This window comes from Bombyx mori, chromosome 26 (genome assembly GCF_030269925.1).
Source record: "Bombyx mori chromosome 26, ASM3026992v2".
NCBI classification, from domain to species: domain Eukaryota; kingdom Metazoa; phylum Arthropoda; class Insecta; order Lepidoptera; family Bombycidae; genus Bombyx; species Bombyx mori.
The window spans coordinates 3,765,769-3,780,777 of NC_085132.1; the positions used below are offsets into that span (position 1 = coordinate 3,765,769).

Here is a 15,009-nt window from a genome sequence, read left to right on the forward strand (position 1 = left end):
CGTAAGATTCATTTTCGCCTTGCAGATGTCTTCAACTTATCATGTAAAAAATATTGAATTTTATGATTTCATTGTATGCTCTATACCCCTCAAAATAAAGCACAATATTTAAGTTGGTGTATTTTACAGTTAATGATAATTTTTTTCGTTAAAAAATTGAAATGAAACGATATTTTTACCGAACGCGAAGATGACGTGATTGGTTGATTTTTTAAACGTAATATTTTGTTTGGTACTTGACATTTTGGTGGCTCAGTGCATCTTTTCTATTATTTTGGTAAAGTTGTGTTTTTGTATTTTAAGAGATTTGTACTTTGTGTTTGTGTGTTTTGACTTTGTTTTTGTGTGTTTGAGACTTTGCTTACTTTGTTGTTGTGGATTTTTAAATTGTATATCTAATTTAAAATGCCGAAACGCAATGCAGAAATATGGGATCATTTCGAAAAGTGCTAGTACCATTCAAGTTTAACATTAGCAAAATTAATTTTTCAACGAAAAGATTTACCGGTATTTTCAACCAATAAAAATATCGGTAATTTTTTTTATCAATTACCAGTTAACAGATAAATAAATTCAACCGTTAACGCCATCTCTAGTAGGAATATGAGATGTTTTGTTACACTGATATACATCTCGGACTAACATTTTGTGCTTGGTTTATTAAAATTGGTTCATAATCACAGACATGCATTGCATGCGTACCATTATTCATTAGGCCCGCAAACTGATTTAATTAAAATTAAAAATAATGTAATATTGCTTTACATAATTGTGTAAAATATAGTGGGGACTTCAAGAAAGGCCTTAGATTATTGCCTCGAAGTTCTGGTATTGTTGGCCTAGATTATTTACTCTAGCCCTGTTGTAAGCCCTCTCAGAAATGTATACCAGGGTCTTGACTTTAATTCAATGCAATTATATGAAGGTGAACACTCATTTTGGAACGCTATGTTCCGGTCATTCAACTGAGCCGAGTAAATAAATAATACTAGTTTCTAAAAACCTAATACCTATTTTTCTATTGTTAATTTGCTTAAAGAATTAAATACCGTTAGCTCCACAGTCTTCGAAAAACAACAGTGTTTAGACGTCAACTAGAAACAATGATTGACATAGTTTAACTTGTTTTCATAAGTTTAAGATCTGTCAAATATTCTTATAGTAAAATCTAGGTTTCATACTTCAATGGTAAAATCAAATGTGTTATAAACGTCATTATTTTGTTTGATGAACAAATGTTGGAGAAAATTTAACACAAAATAAATAAATAAAACTGGTCATGTTATTGACTTTTCTTGTATAGTAGACATACGAGCTCGTAGCTTATTTCATGGATTTCGATAATGCCACGGATACAGCCGTATCAAGGCTGCTTTTCGACCTTTTTTGCGTAAACCTGACGTGTGTGATAATAGTCCATTGCTGAGCCTAATGATATGTGAAAAACATTGTTATAAGAATCGGAATGTGGATCATAGATCAATAATATTCGAGACTGGGAGAATCAGGCGGATCTGAGTCATTAAGATCAACTATTCCGAATATAGGGTCATTTAGGGTCATGGTAAAACGTGGGAGGCCATGGCTGGGTTCTGTGACTTGGTCATGGCGCTTCGTGAGGCTGAGGAGCGCGAAAGGGAATGGGATCCCTCTTCGGCTCCTCAGCGCAGAAGGCGGGGTGGACGGCGCGTGCGAGAGGCCGCCGCTCAGCCCTCGTAGGGACTATCGAGTGCCGGGTGCGGGGGCGCCCGGCACTCGACTGTTGGTCCGGTGGTGAAGCGGTGCAAGGTGGCTCCTGTGCGCCGCTCATGGTGTGTCTCCCGAGACGAGGTTCTACGGGATTTTCCCGGGGATGAAATCCCGTCTTAACATCAGTACGGGTACCGCCTAAGGCGAGACTTTCGGCGCGCATCGCGGTACCGTAAGTTTCGTGTAGTCGGTGTGGTGGAGCTCGATGGGGTTTAGTCGGTAGTCGTTCTACGGGGCAAGTGCTTCGCGCGCCTTTTTCAAGGCGTAGTCTCCTGTGAGAAATTGGGGGAGGTGAAGGACCTCGGTCCTTCTCTTCTCCCCTTCTTCCTCTCAGGAGGCGCCGGAGTCCGACATAACCCGGTCCGTTACCCCCCCGTTAGCCGTAAATGGATTCCCCAAAAAAAAAAAAAAATGGTAAAAAAGAGGTGATGAACCAAAATCAAAGTGTACGTAAATTTATGTGACTATTTCAGTAGAGAAATGCGACGAGCTTCAGTAAAATTACCTATGGAAAGCGTTTGTTTAACGACGAAGGTAAGGGTGCTTGTATAGCAAAAAAATTCATTTTCCACAATGTTTAATATTAGGTCAATCACACAGATGGCGCTACTCTGGTCTCATCTCCGTTCAATAGCCTTTTGATATCAAGGTTCGCGCCACTCGGTTTAAGTAGAAGCATTCTGTAGATTTGTTTTGTATTTATTCACGCATTTCTGTATTGTGTTCCGTGGTGAATGCACGCGAATCAATAAATCGAAATTAATTCGTTTATTTAGGAGGGAATAAATAGTATTTTGTATATTTTAGACATTGTGAAATATGTGGACAAGTTTGTGTTGAAAAGAAAGTGATTTTAGGGATATTATTCGAGAGTTTATTAACTGAAGTTTGAAAATAATTTTTTGGCTCCAGTATGTAAGTATTTAAATTTTTTTATTTAACTAATAAGATTTTTTGTAGAATTTACTGGTTGTAATACTGTAATGATATTATGTTTTTTGTACGAATAAAATAAATACTTTTCGCGGACTGTTTTTTTTTTTTTAATTTAATGGTTCTACCTTTATAGGTACATATCATTCAATATTTTCTAATGAATAAATGTTTCATGAGTATAATGAATAATGTGAACAATTATTTTAATTTATGAACATTTTTAAATGTAAAAGAATTTTATTTTATTTTAAACTTATACTATACTAGCCGTACTCGCCCGCTTCCCTGGGCATTTAAAATTAACATTATTATTTATTGTCATTATTATTAGGGAGTCCAACACTCATATAAACATTAGCCTATCCATTAAGTAAATGTATTTTCAACATGGATACCAAGTTTCAAGTTAATCGGATGCATGGTTCAGTAGTTAAAACGGAACATCCGTAAAAACCACTGTAGATTTATATATTAGTATAGATTTGTACGATCAAGTTTCAAACAGCTTCATTGAGTTACCTACTTATTACGACATTGCATTCGGGGCCAACAGTCATGGCAACTCAACCGGTTTTTCATACCTTGTAATACCAACTACGTCTTGCATCCGGAAATGCAAGGAAGTCGCTTGAGTCTTTTCGCACGACTTATTACTGTAACATTTACGTTAAACTAATTTTTTTTTCTACCTAAGCTGATAGCCTGAGGTGAGCTCACGGGGCTCAAACCTGACGACGTCGCTAACACGAACCCTAGCAAGAGCCGTGCTTCGCAGAATCTACCACCGGATCTGAAACGCGACCCACTGGGAAGATCCGGCGAGAAACTCAGTGGGCTGTGTCTGAGGCTTAATTTACTCGTCGAGCCCTTCGTCACAAGCGTTACGCGACGGGTTCGGCGAGAACGATGACCGGTGATTGAGGTACCTAAAAGCACCGTTAGTGGATCGGGAGGATCCGAAATGACGTGTTTTGGGCGACGTCGACTGCTTGCCATTCTGTCCGCAGGATCGGTAGTTAAACTATACATTAAACGCCTATCGTTGGATATAGGAAAATATAGCTGCTAGTTGGAGTTTAGTACCGCGTATTAGGAAAAGCCTAAGTCCATTTAGGATGCGTGTGGCTGTTTGAAGATGATGATGATACAATAGTCGGAGACTTTGCTGTGCCGGGTAATCCGGTAATCCGCGTAATCCGGGTAATCCGCGGACAGGCAACAAACAGTTGTACCAGCATCCGTCAAACAGTACAGTAATGTTTCTGTGATACAAACCGTGAAGGACAATAATTTTAAATCTAGCACGCTTTGACGAATTACATTTAAGAAAATTAATAAAGTCGAACATTCCGGATCAGCAGTGGAGTGTTTCGGCTCGAAAAATGTGACAACTATGGTACAATCGAAATTTCGACTTCGAGTTTTAAGGGGACATTTACATTGTGATATCTAAATGCCGGTATTAAGATTTTACAGGTGAACAATAATCTCGATCATATTTCAATGCAAAAAAAAAGGACTTATTGGAAGGCAACTAATACGGAAATACTTCGTGTATCATCAGCCCTATATGTCAACGCACATTTTCTATATTAGTAACCGGATAGATCCGCTTATTACCAGTTTTTGATCAGTCGTGACTGCAGCGATTTATACTTACAACACATATGTGGTTGGAACGCAACATGCAGAAAAATGTTACGACTTTGTACGTACTTTTAAAAGCAGATTTTCAAGACCAGTGAGCTTAGTGCGAGTTTTTTAACGTTCTCGATAGCGTAAAAGTTAGCTCATATTTTTGTATGGAATGGGATCGTTTGCCTTCCTTTGCCGCTAGGGGCGCTGTTCCAACTGCATACAAAATTGGGTTAACTTTTACGCTATCGAAAACGTTATAACACTCGCACTAAGCACACAGATAATAAAGGTCTTCATTAAGGAAATATAAGTAGTAGAGCATTTTGGATTATAAAAATAGATATATGAGTCGTCTATTATCAAAGGTGGCAATCTGTGCATTTGGACAAAAAAAATTATTGATATGTCAATACAGATTGATTTGAATATAATCGTCTCCTTCAAAGAATACGGTTCCTGCATATATACCTGCATTAAATAAAGGTTAATACTTAACCTGTTATTTATCTAAGATGTCGTTCAGAAGAGTTTTGTGACTGCCAATGGAATACAAAGTCAATAATTCGTTTTTCTGATTTACCAATAATTATCCAAAAGTCACATTGCCGGCTTTGATAATAGTCGACTCATATTAACTATAAAAATGATTGTTATTAATAATATGCACTTCAGTGATCACGAAAACTAAAGTATTCGAAACGTTAGAAACAATGTAATGACAATAAAAAAGGCTAGATTAAACCGTCAAAGTTCATTTAATTAAATAATTACATACCTTACGTTCATAATCATTTGGGTTGTATTTTACTTGACTCCGATTTTTCCATTGATAAATTAGCGTTTTTTTAGCACGATTTGGTCAGCTTGACATACATTTATTTGTGTGACGGAATCTTTTTAAGTAATTTTCCCCAGACCATCGATAAACTTGAACATTCGCATTCGTATCAGGGACCGTTGACAACACAACAAATTTTATTACTTTGGTCTTCATTATCCTGAGCAGAATCACCAATACGATTAAAGAAATCCGCTTAAAGTTTAATTTTTGAAAAATATCATACCTAAAAACTTCTTCAGTTATTTGAATGGTACCCCAACTTAATTGAAATCCAATCAAAAACCTCGAATTCTTGATGCTGTTACCAAATATCGTATCGTATCGTATCGACGTATCGATTTTCCATTTCTTTTATAAATAAGTCTTTAATTTGTCATATAAGGACAAATAAATACTTCAAAACAATATATACAGTCCACGCTCATGTACCACAACGTAACAGTGCGGGCTTATCTGAAATAACCTTTTAGACTATCAGCGAATAGATAGAAGGAAAAAAAGGGTTCCTGGTTAAAATTCAGAATTACAATCGGGTCGGGTCAGTGGCAATTTAGGTAATTCAAAGTGTACACGTGAATGGCACGTTTATACATTCGCCGTTTTGAGCGTTCAACACGTGGGGATTGATAGGACGCATCAAATTACACCTTATATAAGAATAGGAAGTACGGTGCTACTTATACCTTACTTATACCTAACAATGATTATATCTTCTGACTCAAGCCTCACGCATTATACTCTCAACTTAAAGCTTCCATATTTGAAACTATACCAAATAGGGATTTCTTATCGTGAACATTAAAGAACTTACGTGCATTAAACGGCCGTCTGGTGTAGTGGTAAGTGACATGGTCACTACACAAGGGGGTCGCGGGTTCGAATCCCGCCAAGGGAAGATATTTGTATGATAAATATAAATGTCTTTTCCAGGGTTATGGATGTATATTAAATATATGTATGTGTATAATAAAAATCTTACATTTATATCCGTTATCTGGTACCTGTAACACAAGTTCTTGACGAACTTATCACGGGACCCGTTAACGTGGCGTGATTGTTAGTAAATACTTATACTTATACTTATTTGTCATAAACTGTTTTTGTTTTATATTTCTGTGTAGTAATTTATTTAGGTGTTTGACCCTTTCTATTCGTCTTCGATTTTCGTATAAAACTGTAGTGTTTACTTCATGATCTAGCTTGGTTGTCTGGCTTTCGTTATCTTATTGAAAGCCTTCTTCTTCATTATTCCCTTATCCCACATTAAGTGGGGTTCTTGCATCATGCTGTAATAGGGATTCGGCATGATTTTTACGACTGGCCGTCTGTCTGACTTCAGCCTTGCTAGGACTATATCTCCGGTAGTATTCCAACATGCCGTATGGAAGACCTTTACTGTTTCTTCATTTGACGTTTCTTTTACATCTTTACGTTTTTCATTCTATTTATCATAATCAGCTTTTGATTTATTATATGTATAGTATGTTAGTATGTATATTGGTATATAAATGAGTTACTTATATATTTCATATTATATGTAAATGATATATATCTGTTTATTTTATGTATATCTTTTCTTTAATAATGTATTGTCTATAGTACACCGCAACATACCTGTTATATTTTTAAATTTTCCAGAATTTCTGTAAATTAAACGGCTGTCTGGAAGAAATCGCTTTTAGCGATAAGACCGCCTATTGTACAAATGTATCTCTGATCTGCTTTTTGACTGTTTTTTTAATGTAAATTGTGTTTTGGTGTGCAATAAAGTGTATCCTCTCTCTCTCTCTCTCTAAAAAAAAATTAAAAACATCAAGTGTTTATTAATAGTTTTTTTTTCGTATTTTCATAGTAATATTGAAACGATGTTATTGCGAGAATACTTTTTTTTTTTTTTTTTTTATTGCTTAGATGGATGGACGAGTTCACAGCCCACCTGATGTTAAGTGGTTACTGGAGCCCATAGACATCTACAACGTAAATGCGCCACCCATCTCGAGATATAAGTTCTAAGGTATCAGTATAGTTACGACGGCTACCCCACCCTTCGAACCGAAACGCATTACTGCTTCACGGCGGAAATAGGCGGGGTGGTGGTACCTACCCGTGCGGACTCCCAAGAGGTCCTACCACCAGTGATTACGCAAATTATAATTTTGCGGGTTTTGATTTTTATTACACGATGTTATTCCTTCATCGTGGAAGTCAATCGTGAACATTTGTTGAGTACGTATTTCATTAGAAAAATTGGTACCCGCCTGCGGGATTCGAACACCGGTGCATCGCTACATACCAATGCACCGGACGTCTTATCCTTTAGGCCACGACGACTGTACTGTGAGCAATATAGAGGTTACAAAACTCACGTGCCCGCGGTCCGCTAATAAGTGAGTTTATATGAATTGAAAAGTCATCACAACGTAGCGTGGGTCGTGTTCGCACGCGTGGCTCAGGGTTGGCGGAAAACGAGACAATAATTTATATATAAAACTAGCGACCCGCCCTCGCTTCGCTTCTGAAACTGTAATTTATTATTGATTTCTTCACTATTTAATGGATATTATTATAAATATAAACCTTCTTCTTCAACCACTCTATCTATTAAAAAAACCGCATCAAAATCCGTTGCCTAGTTTTGAAGATTTAAGCATACATAGGGATATAGGGACAGAGAAAGTGTTTTATACTATGTAGTGTTTTCAATTCTACTACGGTCACAATAATTATATCGATGCTAAATTTCATCTATCGATTTTTATTTGTGAAGCGTGAGATTGGAGTATGGGAGGGTTATCAAAAAAATATACACAAGCCCAATGTAAATAGTTTGTATATATTTTTAAATAAAACCAATCTGTATTTTCTCACCGCAAACCATGAAAATTACAATGAGATGCTGTAGAATTTAATTGAATAGGCAAAGGCGAAGCAGTTACATTCTTTTAGCTTATATTTCTTTGTCTTCTCGGTCTTTTGATTATCTTTTTTCTTTTTTTTGCGTGATTTAGTGTTTTTTTAATTTGTTCAATAGAAGAAAAATAATGTAACCATATATCATGTAACACATAAAAGGAAGCATAATCTTTAGGCATCAGTAATTAATGTCGAATCTCGAATACACAAAAAGAATACTAGTCCCAAGTAGTTTGAAGCTAGACGAAAATATCACTTTATTTTAATATTTTAAATGCATATATTGGTATCGTGACAATTCTTAGACGTGGCGCATATTATGCAATTTAAAATGTAATGTTATAAAAATGATCTTTAAATAAAAAATTAGAATGTCGAAGATAAATATGTTATACAATAATAATTGAAATGTCATGAGATGAATAAATTTATTCAGAGTATTGATGGTGACGAAACTAGACTTAGAAAACTAGAAACTAGACTAGAGTCCGATTTTATTCGTAATGTTGTGTATTTTTTTCGAAGGCTGTCGAGCTAACTGCGGTCCGAGTTATTGTGGATGGAAAGTTTCTATCTATATTTTTTATGTTTGAGAATTAGTAAATGGTGGCCCGGAGGCCTTTCCAGATTTACCAGGACAGGTTCAATCTACTCTCAATTTAATTAAAAATACATTGACGCTTTAATATAGGGTTTTTATTGTCATATTGACTCTCGATGGATACAGGTAGCCCAAAATAGAAACAAATAGAAGGACTTGGAGGAGGCCTTCACCATTTTTTATGGGTTCCTGCCAAAAATTAGAATAGAAAAATAAAATTATTAAATACCTATTTACTTTGTAGTTTAGCAGGAAATAAAAGGCTTTTTATTTATTTAATTTATTATCGTATTATGGATACTCAGCCATCTATAAGGACTGCTTGAGGCCTCACCCAATCCAGTGTGCTCATGCAGCCAAATCCGGTTAGGAGACTCAAGAAAGGCCTAGTACAGGGAAGCTGAGCATTGGCTCGACCTCTCGCCACTCACCTACCTGATCACCTCTCGGCGACTGATCGCAGGTCTAAGACGTAAAATATATATGTATATATATCTACATACATATATACAATTTCCGAAGTTTCGAATACTTAAAGTTTCGGTACGAAAACGCGAAGATGTTTGATAAACCTTCCCGATTTAATCTAGAATCTTCGCGTTTTTGTAAAATAAATCAATGTCCCGCGAAAAATTAGTAAAATTCTCTCTATCTTTAAACTTTACTGGTTGTAAAACTCTAAATTTTACTGGTGGTAGGACCTCTTGTGAGTCCGCACGGGGAGGTACCACCACTCTGCCTATTTCTGCCGTGAAGTAGTAATGCGTTTAGGCTTGAAGGGTGGCGCAGCCGTTCTAACTATACTGAGACCTTAGACGTTTCTCAAGGTGGGTGGCGCATTTACCTTGTAGATGTCTATGGGCTCCAGTAACCACTTAACACCAAGTGGGCTGTGAGCTCATCCACTCATCTAAGCAATAAAAAAATAATAAAAATATCTATCTTTCTCGTGATGATGTTAGATACTCTCATACGATAATAACATACACTGCTGCTATTCGGTTTCTTTTATCCCATAGATCTGTTACTAAAGTCACTTGGTTTAAGTGGCTACCGGAGCTCATAAACATGCCAATCCGAACGCCGCTGCCCACTTTAAGACATGAGGGCGAAGGTTCCTATATCAATGAGCGACAATAGCCGGTTTCGCGGCAAAAGCAGGCTAAGCCGCGCGACATAACGCTGCAATGCTATCGTGCTGTGAAAGGGCAGTAATTTTTTTATTTATTGCTTAGATGGGTGGACGAGCTCACAGCCTAGTGTTAAGTGGTTACTGGAGCTCATAGACATCTACAACGTAAATGCCCCCCACCTTGAGACATAAGTTCTAAGGTCTCAGGTATAGTTACAACGGCTGCCCCACCCTTCAAACCGAAACGCATTATTGCTTCACGGCAGGAATAAGCAGGGTGGTGGTAACTACCCGCGCGGACTCTCTAGAGGCCCTCCCACCAGTCCAAAGAGGTCCTAAATATTTCAATTTTAGATGTAGAAATTTCATACCAGCGTGCTTAGTGCGAGTTTTTTAACGTTTTCGATAGCGTAAAAGTTAGCTCATATTTATATGGAATGAGATCGTTTGCCTTCCTTTGCCGCTAGGGGCGCTGTTCCAACTGCATACAAAATTGGGCTAACTTTTACGCTATCGAGAACGTTAAAAAACTCGCACTAAGCACACATATCTTGAGTGTACTTGGCGCAAAAACTACACAGAGAATTTCCACGATCAAACCGTAAGAATAATCAAAAGACTAATCATAATGAATATACCCATTTTAGTAGAACGTTAGGACGATTAATGTATATCTCGTTAAGCTATCGGTCACGTAGGCACATGTCAAATGTTATAAGATCGATTAAAAACGTATTAGCGTTACATTTAACGGTCTAAAATATATGATAATGTTGAGAGAAGAAACTTAAGTATACATTATGTGTCCTACATTCTTGTATTGCGTAGTTTTTCCTTTATTTTTTTCCTATTGCGTCTCATTTCGTGCGTACTTCAGACGCTTGTACAGTCTGGAAAAAGTCTTGAAAAAAAAAAACCCAGGGCCATATCGTAGTGCAATTTATCAATAGTGGATCTACGCTGTCCATCCCACTCGAATGCACGCAAATAAATAGACATGCTTTAACAAAAACAGACTTCAAATAGAAGACAATATTCCAAAACAAATTAATATACACTAAAAACAATAATTATCGATTTTTTTTTCCTACCTATACTGAGAGCATTGAGAGGCTATTTCAGGGTAACCTTAACTAGTAGGTGAGCTCACGGGGCTCAAACCTGACGACGTTGCTAACACGAACCCTAGCAAGAGCCGTGCTTCGCAGAATCTACCACCGGATCGGAAACGCGACCCACTGAGAAGATCCGGCGAGAAACTCAGTGGGCTGTGTCTGATGGTTAATTTACTCGTCGAGCCCTTCGTCGAGAACGATGACCGGCATCGAAATCGGTTGAGTTATTCATCTATTGGTCGCGCACGTACTTAATGCAAATTTAAGACTTATATGGTTTTCTCACAGATATCATTATCAGAACTGGGCTAAATTGGGACCACACGGGAAGCGCTAGCTTCCTAATAAAAAATAATCATCAAAATCGATTCACCCAGTCAAAAGTTATGAGGTAACAAACATAAAAAAAATATATTCGAATTGAGAACCTCCTCCTTTTTTGAAGTCGGTTAAAAAGTGACAATTCGCTTCGGCTTAGCGGTTTTTTCGAAATACCATTAAATAATCTTAATTCGAAACAAACCCATTTTGTTCTATAAGACATTAAGTGGTTATAGCATAGACGTAAAATGTGCGGCTTAGAATGATCCTATAGGCTATAATAATAACACATGATGGATCGTACTCACAAGGTCGTTGACCTTGCGCCAGCCTTGAGCTGACCACGTATATGAAATAAGTACACGCATGCAATTTTCGCTTCCGGGTAAGGTAACAACTATGTACCTACTAACTCCGTCGGTGTTTTGTTCCGCGCATTTGTCGCCTGTGGCACAGTGCCAGATTCAGTTTTGACGCTGACAATGTACGTTGTCAATGAAAATTAGTTTCGCTAAGTAATTTTGCGGTATTTGTAATGACAGGAGCTGATCGTGTACAATGTTTTTGTAGTAAAAAAATAGTACTAATACATCGTCTTCTCGCATTAAAACTGTATAATCTTAAAACTTACTAATTTTACAGGAGAGTGTTTTAAAGGTTTAACATGTGATATTTTTAAATATTAATCATCTTTGCAACGTTTATTTTTATTTTTTACCAGTTACATTATTTGTCTTTTAAAGTAAGATAAAATTATGTATTCATTTTGTTAATAGAAGTCAAAGCATCGTAAACTAAAAAAAACTAAGCTCTTTTGACAGTATTTAATTTATTAGAAAAATACTGGTGATACCAAAATAAATGATTCCGCATAATAACTCAATTTCGAATATTTTTAGAAATTGTACACTTTTAATGCGAAAAAACCACATGTCTTAGAATATAGCATGACAATATAGCAATGAACAACGGCTTGGCTGTGTTCTGGGCACTACTGATCTGCATGAGCGACGGTGATCACATACCGCCAGGGGGGTCGTCTGCTAAATAAGAAAATAAACAATTTCTACAATACTGAAGATGATTTCTTCCTTGATTTGAAAAATTCACAGTAATTTAATTTATTTAAACACTTCGATACGATTTATTTAGACAATACTATCTACTTCCCTACCTGCTTCAAAACAATCGTTGACAACATATTAGCGCCATTTATAAAACGCTCTTGAAACATTTATCAAACAACAAGGAAATGTATAAAAGGAAATCCATCATGCACTACTGACTGTCACTTCTCTCTAACCAACGTGACCTTGGAATTTGCAGTACAAACCTACAAACGAAAATGAACCATAATTTCATCTACAATCACGGTCCGAAATACAATGTACATTAAAAAAGAACATAGCAGTTTAACAATTACAAGATTAACGATGTGAGCTGTATGTATGCTATTTAAGGTGCATATTCCTTTGTGACGCCAGAGTGAACTTGGCCCAATAACTCGACAATGTCACGGTCGCGAACTGACCGTGACGTGGTCGGTACTGACGTGAAAAATGACCGACTTTAATTTAAAAAAGACAAACAATATTATAAATGTAGACACAGCATTATTTGTCTTTTTATTTAAAAATGAAATCGTCGAAGTATGTTTGCCATCTTCCGAAACATTTTATTTATTTAAATTTGATTTTTTCATTATACCTAGCTTAACTTAAAGCTAATAATAATTGTATGTATTATTATAATGAAATTGTTAAAATTTTGGTGAATATCAAATCTTAGGAAACATTATTAATTTTTTTCATGTTACCTTGGTTATTTTGTTTGCTACTAGATGTGCGCCGTGGTTTCGCTCGCTTTATTTTCTTATTCAGAAAAAAAATATCCGTTACATTTACAGTGTGCTTAGTGCGAGTTTTTTAACGTTCTCGATAGCGTAAAAGTTAACTCAATTTGTACGCAGTTGGAACATCACCCCTAGAGGCTAACGTAGGCAAATGTTCCATCTTCATACCCATTAGAGTTAACGTTGACGCGATCGAGAACGTTAAAAACTCGCACTAAGCACACTGGTTAAAGATGTGCTTGCGTTTTTTTTCTCCTTCCTATTCTAGTAACCTCGAGGGGCTATTCTTTTTTTTTATTGCTTAGGTGGGTGGACCAGCTCACAGTCCACCTGATGTTAAGTGGTTACTGGAGCCCATAGTCATCTACGACGTAAATGCGCCACCCACTTTGAGACATAAGTTCTAAGGTCTCAAGTATAGTTACAGCGGCTACCCCACCTTTCAAACCGAAACGCATTACTGCTTCACGGCAGAAATAAGCGGGGTGGTGGTACCTACCCGTGCGGACTCTCAAGAGGTCCTACCACCAGTAATTCTAGATTCGCCGAGCTAGTAGGTGAGCTCACGGGGCTGAAACCTGACGATGTTGCTAACACGAACCCTAGCAAGAGTCGTGCAGGCCGTGCTTCGCAGAAGTGGTTCACGAAGGAAGTGTGTCACGTTTCCGATCCGGCGGTAGATTCTGCGAAGTACCTACTCCTCTTGCTAGGGCCAATGTTAGCAACACCTCCGGTTGTTACAGCAACACCACACGCTAGGGTAACGCTGATATAGCCTCTCAAGGCTATCAGCATAGGTAGGAAGAAAAGTCAATTGCGTCACCATAAAACGTATTATATGTTAATTCAGATTACAAACTATCATTGTCTTAAATTTAATTCTCAACCGTTCCCTCATTTTTTGTGCTTTGATTCAGTTACAAACATACAAAATTACACATAATTCGTATAGATGGTGTTGAGCGGTCGCTCAAACACACTATGATGTTAACGACCTTCGAGATCTAAGACTAACTAGAAGGCATGTTCGTTTTGCGGCAGAAATAGGCCGAAGATAACCGTACTCTCCCTTGCTGTCTCACAATTAGATGCTAGGCTAACACTGCGAAAACTAATTTCACTAATGGCAGGGCGTATTGTCAAGCCAAACAATCACCACCCCGCCTATTTCTGCCGCGAAGTAGTAATGCCTTTCGGTTTGAAGGGTGTCCCAGCCGTTGTACTATATAATTAAGGCTAAGACCTCAAGGATCCGGTAACAAATCAGCACCAGGCGTTCCGTGAGCTCATTCATCCGTCGTTATACTAAAGAGTACATAGATATATTTGGTGTCACGAATTTAGGACCGTTACTTACGTGTCTACTGATAAAACGTAATTAAATTAGGGTGACCAATTTGTCTAAAATATAAAATTTATTATTATTTATTTTCACATTAACAAAATTTTGTTTCGTATTTTATAATAAGACGTTAAAGTAATAATATTTAACTTTTTAAGAAGATATACGTATAGTTAGGTAATATATTTAAAAAAACCAATTCACTTATAATTTCTATGAGGAAATAATTATATTTATAATAATTACCTCAAGTCTATGTCAAATTTCAAAATGGGTGTCGACGGTATACTAATATATAAATCTACAGTGGTTTTTATGGATGTTCCGTTATAACTACTGAACCATGCATCCGATTGATTTGAAACTTGGTATCCGTGTAGAAAATACATGTACTTAATGGATAGGCTAATATTTATATGAGTGTTGGACTCTCTACACCAGTTGCGGGGGCGTTAATGATGAGAATGTTTATGGGGGTGAGAAATAATAATGTTAATTCTAAATGCCCAGCGAAGCAGGCGGGTACGGCTAGTAAATTTATAAATGTGAAAGTGTATTTGTTTGTTTGT

The 15,009-nt window shown here is 36.9% G+C and overlaps 1 protein-coding gene across 1 annotated transcript in view; it reads left to right on the top strand.

Annotated features, from left to right (window-relative positions):
- Nucleotides 1-2,436: 2,436 nt before the first annotated feature.
- The window catches only part of LOC101740520 (protein phosphatase PP2A 55 kDa regulatory subunit), a 46,047-nt gene continuing 33,474 nt past the window's right edge, over nt 2,437-15,009 (top strand). The window contains exon 1 of the mRNA XM_021352466.3: nt 2,437-2,664. The gene's annotated coding sequence lies outside the window, so the exon portion shown is untranslated. The remainder of the gene's footprint in view (nt 2,665-15,009) is intronic.